Below are 9,555 nucleotides of genomic sequence, written 5' to 3' on the forward strand. Positions count from 1 at the left end.
TTTTGGGGACCGAGGTAGTATATGTCAAGTTGGCAGATTTTGAATATTCCAAACAAATCAAATTTTATCTGAACGATGTTGAATCTCACTAGTCGCTACCCAATGCAAGTATTTTCATCTCCACGTATAACACGTGAGATTCCTGACTGTGGCACTGCAGTTAGATGTTCCGTATAAAGCATGTTCGCTTGCTCGTAAACAATCGTAAATTTCTAGCCGGGAACAGTGTTTTTCTCTCACACCAAACCAGCCAGCAGTAAATAATCAACGATACGATATGGCCTCCCGAACAGGCTGTATTAACTAACCACCTATTGAGCTGCCAATTGATTCGATTCTCCCTGATCACAGCAAGTACATGCTCTTGATTTGGGGTACATGGTACCTGCTTAGCACGTTTGTTTACTTGGAGCGTACATGCATGTTGGTAGGCTGCTGATACTTGGAAATTAAAATCAAGCAAGCATGCATGCATGGGGCAGAGAACTCAACAAAGGAATCGTATCGATCGATCTGTACAAAAATGGCCACTGACAACTGCAGTAGCTTTCTTCTTCGAAAACAAGAGGGAGGGGGAAAAAGGCTACACCTTCGCCGTGGCTTCCCGTACACCGGCGGTGCCCAAAGTCTTTTGGCTTCCCGTACACATGGGAGCAGAGCAACACACTTCCCTGCACCGGCGGCAAGGCGTGTCCAAGATGCGTCGGCTAGCTCCTGGGACCTTGGCCACCTGGGGTGCATCACCTGTCAATTCAATTTTCCATCGACTCGCAGTGCACGGCCCAGATCATCCGCCATGATCATGGACGGACGCGTGGACCGGCTCCACGGGCTCAGCCACTGCACGCCGGCCGCCACAGCGAGCAGAACGACACCGGCTGCCCCTTCCACCGCAGCGCCACCGCGCCGGCCGCCCCCGACGCCGACATCTCCCAGCCGCCGTCGTACTTCCTCAGCAGCGACTTGGCCGACTCCACCGCCTCGTCTCCGAACGCCGCCTCCTCGAACCCGGCGGCCGCCATGCGCTCACGCCACGCCTCCCTCCCTGCTCCCGCCGCCTCCGACGCGACGGACGTGCCGGCCTCGGCCTCCAGCAGGCGCCTCTCCTCCCCGTCCCTCCCCTTGAACGCCGCGGACGTCGACTCCAGGAACCGCCACAGCAGCTCCAGCCTCGCCGTGAACTCGCCCGCCGCGGTGCCGTCGCCGCCGCCAGTCGAGCTCCGAGACCACCACCAACTCCGGGTTGAGGCCTCGGACCTTCCTTAGGATCTCTGTCCGCTCGTCGGCGCCGGCGTGGCCGAGCCGGAACTGGAGACACTACGACGAGGGCCTCGCCACCGCCCGACTGGGGAGGTGAACCCATGTTGCACGGAGTCCAGGGAGGCCGCGCGGCTGATGGCGAGCTGCAAGGTTGATGGACTTGGCGTACCGGAGGAGGTGCGGCGAGAAGTCGTACCCCGGAGGCGACGCCGAGAAGGGCGCCGGCGGGGTGGCCGCGGGGCCCGCCACGGTGAGGCGGACGGAGGGCGGCGCGCGGCCGCCGGGCAGCCGGGTCAGCGACTCCAGCAGCGTCGGCCACTGCACGCCGTGCGAGACGCCGAGGTCGACAACGTGCAGCGCCCGGGGCTCCGCGGGGCCGCCGAGCCGACGCGGCCTGCGCGATGGCGGCGTTGGCCAGCGCGTTCGGGAGCGCGAACCACGGGACTCACCTCGTGGAACCTGATGAGCGACGCGCGGAACAGCCGCGGCTCCGCGCCCGCGAACGCCGGCGTGGGGCACTCGCATGGCGGCACCCGCACGGTCGCTGCGGCCGCCGGCCCGACGGCGGCGGGGAGCCTACGGGCGAGCGCGTGCAGCCCGTGCGCGGCCAGCCGGTGGTTGGCGTCGCCGGAGAAGGAGGCGAGCTCGCCGAGCACGTAGAACAGGTGCTGCACGCGTGACAGGTTGCCGGCCTCGACGGCGGCCGCGCACGGGTTCAGAAGTTGCTCCGCCCACCTCGTGTCGCGGTCGGATCCCGCTCCCCCGCCCTTGGAGCCGCCCTTCTTGCTGCCGCTGCCGCCACCGGCACCTGCTGGCCTGTCCTTGTCAGCGCGGCGACGCTGGTTGCTGCCACTGTGGGCGGACGCCCTGTGCGCCGGGGACTTGCGCTTCTTGGACGAAGGCTCCGACGGCGACGACACGGCCGGTGACGCAATGCTTGATGAGGTGTGCGCCAGGGGCGGACTGGCCGTCGTCAGCAGCGGCGCCGGGGGCGAGAGCGTCTGCGCCACGACGCTGCCAATATCATCTTGCTGCGCCGCCGTGGGATTGGACCACCACCCGTAGCCGCCGCCGTCGGTGATGTCAACATCCGCGGTGAGGAAGGAGATGGAATCCTCAAGCCAGTCGAAGCCGCTGTTGGTCGTTGTGGCGGCGAGCTCCGGGTGCTCCTGCTCGTGACAGCTCATGGGCTTCATGCATGCAATCTTGCAACAAGATGAGGAGATGTGCATGGACGTGCAAAGGCAATAACAACAGGTGGGAGTGGATCCGCTTGGCGTTTGCGTCTTAGTTAGGCCTTGCTTTGAATTGTGGAGCTTAATCTAGGGTTTCATGAATTGATTGGAGGTTAATGAGGACGGAGCAGGGATCAGTGGCCTTGTTTATGCATTGGTGGGTTATTTTAGGGTTCTACCCTCGTGGAACTGACATATTCCCTACATTTTGGTGGCATATGGCTCTGTGAAGTACACCAAAGCATATCTCTCGAGATTCTGCACCCGTTGCAATTAACAAAAGGACCTCGGGAAAGTTCTCTTAACATAAGGCAAGCTTGATTGGCTGAATTTGAATGTTCAGCTCCAACTTCTTGTCTGTTGTTTTAGATGACTAGATAAACCATTCTGAAGCAGAGTATGAAACATAGTGTTACTTAGGCCATGTTTGGATCCAAGGAGCTAATAGTATGAAACATATTTGGAACTCTCGCATGTATAAATCGACAAAGGCTTACAAAGTTCTAATTGGTCACACACAGGTACACCCCGCATTCAAATGGATGTGGAGGTCATCATGTCAATACAAACATAAAGTCTTCTTATGGCTACTCTTAAAGGACCAACTCGGCACAAAGAGAACTTCTCCGAAGGAAGAACATGGATCTCCCCTGCACCCAACCTACAGAGGTAACCCTAGAACACCTATTCTTCAAGTGTGACTTCGGGCAAGCTTGCTGGTTCAATCTTAATCTTCGCATTGACACCGATGATGAACTCTTTATTACTCTGGAACACTTCAAACAACAGTTGGGAGTCCACTTCTACATGGAAATCATCATACTAATGAGCTGGAGCATTTGGGTCTCAAGGAATGACAATATCTTCAAGGAATTCTGCCATCCATATCAAATTGCCGGGCCTTTTTCAAAAAAGAGTTATATCTGGTTATCCATAGAGCGAAGAAAAAATATTTCTCTCTTATAGAAGAATGGCTAGAGCGCCAATTGTGATCTTCTTTATATTCTTTTTGTCCTTTTTTCTTGAATTTTGTGCTTGGACACATCTTTGTCTTCTTTTAATTAATAATATTAATAAGTAGGGGTTACCTCTTCTGTTTCCTTAAAAAAAAAGCTAGCTGCTAATTATTAGCTCCTTTTGGATCCAAATAGGTCTAACTAATAGTTTAGCTAATAATTGTTAGCTGAATATCCTAACTAACAACTATTTCACTGGTTGACTAAACTAGCTAATAGCAGCTAATATTAGTTGTAACCTATTAGCTAGCTAACTATTAGGAGCTAATGATCCAAATAGGGATCTTACAAGAATCTAGTGAAAAAAAGGCATTTTTCACAGGCAAAATTAAATCGTTGCTGGAATTTCCTGAGTGTTCTCATTATGATTCAGTTCCCGTAATGATTCAGTTCCAATTTTACTACGAATGTTCTGATACTCAACCTATCTATTTTGTAACGGAATCTCAAGCTTTGAACTCCCTTCTTTCTTATAATATGGAGCATTGCGATATGACTCGGTTCATTCAACCCTTCTTGGTTTGGTGACAATTGTATATTTACATCTCTCTTTGAGACATCACGGTTGCTGGGAAACATTGCGACAGTAATGCCGAAGCAGTTTAATGGTGGAATTGCCGCCCCTATTGGATGGGAGCCGGAGAAGGGCGGCTGTCACAGCATTTCGGTACAGGGATTAAGAGTTTGGTTGGAGGGCGACAGGAACGGCCACTACTCGTTAGTTGGTACGCCTATGTTACTTGTTGCTTGGATCCATACTAAATCTCAAATGATTGGGATCCAAATGACACCATCACAGGTGCATGTAGGCCTGATGTGGGGACACCCATCCCTGCCCTGCACTGCAAATGCTTATACTGCTGCTGCCTTCAGCGATTGCTCTTTGTTTAGTTCTTGCTGACAGGTCGGATGAGCTCACTTCGATCTATCAGCGGTCGACAGATGTTCATCCTGAAAACTGTGATGCGTATTTTAGTTGATTCTCTATGTATTCTTGCTGATTATTGGTATGTGCAGACCCCAGAATTTAAATTAAAATACAATGCACTATTCAGAGGTGTGACTTGCAAGCTTCAAATTTTCTGCTTTCTTCTGAATAATTTTGGAGACACAAGAGCGCGCATTGGACATCTCGAAGAAAAATAGCATTATGCTTCTAGTTGCTATGCAAATGCAACTGTGCAAGTGCGCGTGGCAAACGCGAATGTGTGCGTTTGAAGTTTTCAAACAACTCTTGTTTTCCATGAAAGGCCACACAGCTGGACTCTTTCAGTGTTTGCAAAAGGTAACTGCAGGCTGATTGGTTCCTGTCATAAGCACAAATTCAGCAAGCTGGACAATTTTTTGCTTTCTGGAATGCTTACAACTCCACTAATTTACTTATTCAATTGTGAAACTGTGTGGATGGTGATGGTAAAATTGTCATGGAAGATGCACACAAGCAGTAGTGCAGTACTATTCAGACGGCAGTATGTCTTTTATATTGCTCCGTCCCAGACATATCACATATCTTACTCCAAATCCATCAGTCCTGTGTCTTGGACACACTGGATACTGTACTAAGATAGCAATTCCTTTGTTGTATTGTGATGGATGCAATGGTAGTTATCACTCTAAACCAGCAATTTTTTCCATATGCCTAACTCCAATTCCCTTCTTATCGTCTTCTCAAATTTGTCATTGAGTTCTGTCTTTTTGAAGTAAAATACCAGGAGCTCTCTCTTTCAATTAAGACAGGAAACATAGCTTTTAGATAAAATACAATTTACAGCCGAGGCTGCAGCAGCACAGCAAACCGGGACAAAGATAAGACAACCAAAGCAAGCAAAGCAAACTGCATCGGTGATCTCGTCCATGTTGAAATATGAAGTGAAGTAGCCATCTTCTCCATCAGCTTAAGGTTTTCGATTGAATTGGCCGGTGCATACAACTCAATATGATATCAACTGTTGCTCGTTCATATTCGACATTGGAGATTTGAGGAAGCCCCATGTGAAGGGAGCATTGAAATATAAAGTGAATTGGCTCATGTTCTCCATTAAGTTAACCTTTTGGATTGAACTTGGTCGGTGCATGTAATTTAATAGTCCAAAAATATGGAAGACAGTCATGTCTATTGATTGGTGACTAGTAGGGAAATTGCATGTAATTATACAAATTCTGATAATAATCATTCGAGATCATTGCACAAAAAAATTGATAAATATTTTCGCAGCTTTCAGTGGCTCCACCTCTCTTGTATAATTCCACTTGGAGGTTGTTGACCTATCAGTACTCTTTTCCTTGTGATATGATAAATAAGCCACTGTAACATGCTAGCAATTGACCTGTTTTATTTCGAGTGTCCTCTTCTAGATATCAGTGCAAAATGTGTTATTTGCTTGTGTTTTAACTCATTCTTTGGTGTAAGTAGTTGACAAATAAACGATGCTTTCCTTTTTATGATCTGCAGGAGGTTACGTAGATCTAATTTAGATTCTGACAAATTGTATATAAACAATGCTTCCTATGTATGATTTGCAGGAGGTTGCGTAGATCTAATTTAGATTCTGACAAATTGTATGCAATCTCAGCACATTTGGCGTAAGCTTTAAACTTTCAGACTAGTTGCCTGTTCTTATATTGCCAATCCCAAAGTAGGGATACTTCGCAACTTGTATGCAGTTAAAAAGAACCAAGTGACAGTGATATCTTTGACTCTTCAGTCTCGATCATTTCAGTGCCTGCTAAACTATGCACCTTCATGCAGGTTACTTATTGAATCTTTCGGCGTGAATGCTTTGCATTAACTTGCACTGCACTTTAAGTTGATCTGAATTTATCATCTCCTGTTTCTATGAAACCTGTTGTCTACCTCAGCTCCACATGTTCAGACTTCAGACTGAACTCAGTCTTCATGCTATCCAAATTCAAGGGGGAAATTTTGGAGCTGTAGTAAGAACACAATCCAGTGCAATGATTCGTCGAACTTAGACGCAATAATGGTACTGCGATTAAACAAAACATGTCCTTGTCCATATCCTAAGCATTGAGACAACATCACACAATTAAATTAGACCACAGACAGCAACCGCCTCGCATTTTTCTTCCACTCACAATCATCCATGTCACTGGAGCCTTGGCAGCAAGGGAGCTCCTGTCCACTTGAAACCCAGGACCACATCTATGAAAACCATACAAACAATTTTGATATAATAGTCTCCATGTTGCGTTGGGCAAATGCAAGGTTGGCACACAAGACCTCATCACCTCAGTGTGAGCTACAGACTAAATTATTCAAGATTCTTGTGGTGACGTAGCGGGGCAGGAATATACCCCTATCAAATCCCTTGTGCCTTCATAATAAAAATGGAATTTGATTTCAGAGCAGAAATCTTATATCTTGACGTTGGCGATGTGGATGTGCCCATTGTTTATAGGGCGTATTCTGGAAGTACCTGAAAGAGGAAAGAGATAGTACTTTCTTTCTTTTTTTCTGAAACGAACAAAGAGATAGTACTTTCCTTCCCTCATCGATTGATCTGGATTTAAAAACCTGCAAATTGCACCGTTTTGTCATTTGTGGTGTGGTTAAGGCAAGTGTAGTACAACCTTGCAGCAAGTACAGAAGCTGAATCACAAGAGGCTTGTACTGACTACTGATGAAACCAGAACAAAATCAGAAGCACGTTCAGTGAAAAAGTCTGTAAGGTAGACAGCTAACAGATGCAGTTTAATATTTTCCTTTGACATTATATATGTTTCTTGGAACAATTCAGCATGAGCAATGAGTGACACCATCTTGTGGCAAGTAGCTGTCCTTAGAAAGCACTGCACGTATATTATTGACTGAAACACAATTGTGTTTCAGTCAATAATACACTGTATGCATTGCCTTCTGAAATTAGATATGTTTTTCTCCCTTCTCTCAGTGCTCACACACCAACCTGCAGAGGCCTGGTTGTATTCTCGATCAGAAACATCGGTTGACATCACAGGGTTAGGGTTAGCTGAGGTCGGCTGCCCTGCCCTGCCCATGAAATCGACAGAAACCATAAGCAATGAGTGCTGATGACAGACCAGTGAAGAAGGTCAGACCAATCTTGGATGGGTGAAAGCAAAGTTAATCTCTTCTGAACGCTTGAGTGAGAGAGCGGGCAATCAATGATTCGCTGAAGCCCTATTGACCACGGAGTAGTGAACAGAACAGCATATGAGGTAAGCAGGTAAGCTTGCCTGAATCTATCATGCATGTTTCTTGAACCATCCTTGTGATGTTGCCACGTGAGTCAGCACTGATGCAACATCATAAGCATAAATAGCATGCAGAGATGTCGCTGTCGGAGAGGCATCTTCCCCCATTCATTGTCCTAAGCAAATTGAAGAGCTCTGAATAGCTTATAATCAAGTTTGCATGACTGCATAAGAAATCAAGCCACCCGGCCAGTGGAATGGAAACACGAAGTAAGCTGCCCCATGCCTCTCTAGCTTCTTGTGATTTTACAGATGGCCTCCTCTTCTTTTGTTAATTTATTTACTTCTTTGCCCAGCTCCTTGGTGATAGCACAAGATTACTCTGTATACTTTGGCAGGCAAAATGAGTCTGCATCTCAACTTTTGCAATATTCTACATCTATAGATGCACTGTGGATATGCATCATTTGAGAAATTTGAAACTTCTAGATATATGTTCGTACGGGGTTTTCATGTTTTTTTAGGCAAACAGGACAGGTAAAAGCATAACCATGGCATCTCATTCCTAAAGACACACTTTGCTCCACCGTGGGCGCAACTCTTTGGAAGATGGCATCGTTACAAACTAACCAAATACTCCAGCAGAGAAGTATAATAATCTCCACTGAAGAAAGGAACTCAACTGGTGTTTAAAGGTTGTGAGCACATGTATGACTGAATTTTTCTCAAAAAAACATGTATAACTGAATGAAGAATTGAATATTACCGCCAAAGTGGATATTAACAAAGTTCCAGCAGGCAAGAGCAAAAGGGCATTGAAGAAAGAGCTGGTCCAGAGACTCTTCATGATCAGTAGCAAAGAACGCAAGCGTAAGACTGCAACTCCATATTCCTCCTTTTCAACAAATTTCTTATCCTAAGACGATCCTTTAGAAGAAGTCAGAAGAAAACCCTATGCTTCGGTTGACATGAGCATTTCCACAGACATGAGAAAATACCATAGCAAAAGGTTAGTGAAGGTCTGAAGCTGCCTTCTGGCTGCATTAGTTTCCCCTGTTTATCGCAACTTTCGCTAACAGCTGACCGCGGACTGCTTTCATATGGTTCATTTGCGAACTGGTACGATGCTGGATAAGAAATGTAATGCTAGAGCTGGTATGGTTCAAAAAAAAAAACAAGAAGAAATTTCAATGAAAGGCTTACTAGTGGAACTTCTGCTGATCTGGCGCTGGGAACAGGCCGCTATAACAGTAGAGAAAGATGCACCAGAAAGCCGAGAGGCCCATGGGTCAACAAGATTTTCCAAGGAAAGTATGAAGAGGCAAGAGCACCAGAACGGTTGCATTGACTGTTACAGGCCCAGGCAGTTCATGTCACTAGTCATGCTACTGACGTAATGGCATGCCATATAGCCCATATAGATCATTATATCTTAAGTTCTTGCTAAACCAGCAATGCTTGTCTTGTATATAAAATTTAAATCTCGTGTTTTTCCCAGGCATAGGGTGTTAGTCTAATCTTTTTTTTTTCAAAAACAGATCTACCTCTCAATTAAGGAAGGAAAGAAATTATATGTACAGGAAAGCCCAGAAGTCCGGCTAGCCCCACCGGGCACACATAGAAAAACAGGAAACACCCAGCTCCTACCCCTAATCTTTGAATTGAGTACTATCAGAATGTTATGTGCTTTTGTGTTAAAATTAGTAGTCTGTGTATACTGATATGCAGAGGTTGGGATTGCTTTCAAGAGTGCTGTATCAATTCAATGTAACTGTCTTGAATTTTAAAATCTTCACTTATCAAGAAAAAAAAAACTCTAAAGCATCCATCTAGAAATAGCAGCAAAAGTGTGGCCGCCCATTCTGCATATA

General features: G+C 46.5%; 1 pseudogene; it reads right to left on the reverse strand.

The window, feature by feature from the left end:
- Positions 1 to 460: 460 nt before the first annotated feature.
- On the reverse strand, positions 461 to 2,580 carry LOC136542385 (protein NODULATION SIGNALING PATHWAY 1-like; annotated as a pseudogene).
- Between the last annotated feature and the right edge of the window lie 6,975 nt (positions 2,581 to 9,555).

The sequence above is a fragment of the Miscanthus floridulus genome, chromosome 1 (genome assembly GCF_019320115.1).
Source record: "Miscanthus floridulus cultivar M001 chromosome 1, ASM1932011v1, whole genome shotgun sequence".
In the NCBI taxonomy this organism is placed as follows: domain Eukaryota; kingdom Viridiplantae; phylum Streptophyta; class Magnoliopsida; order Poales; family Poaceae; genus Miscanthus; species Miscanthus floridulus.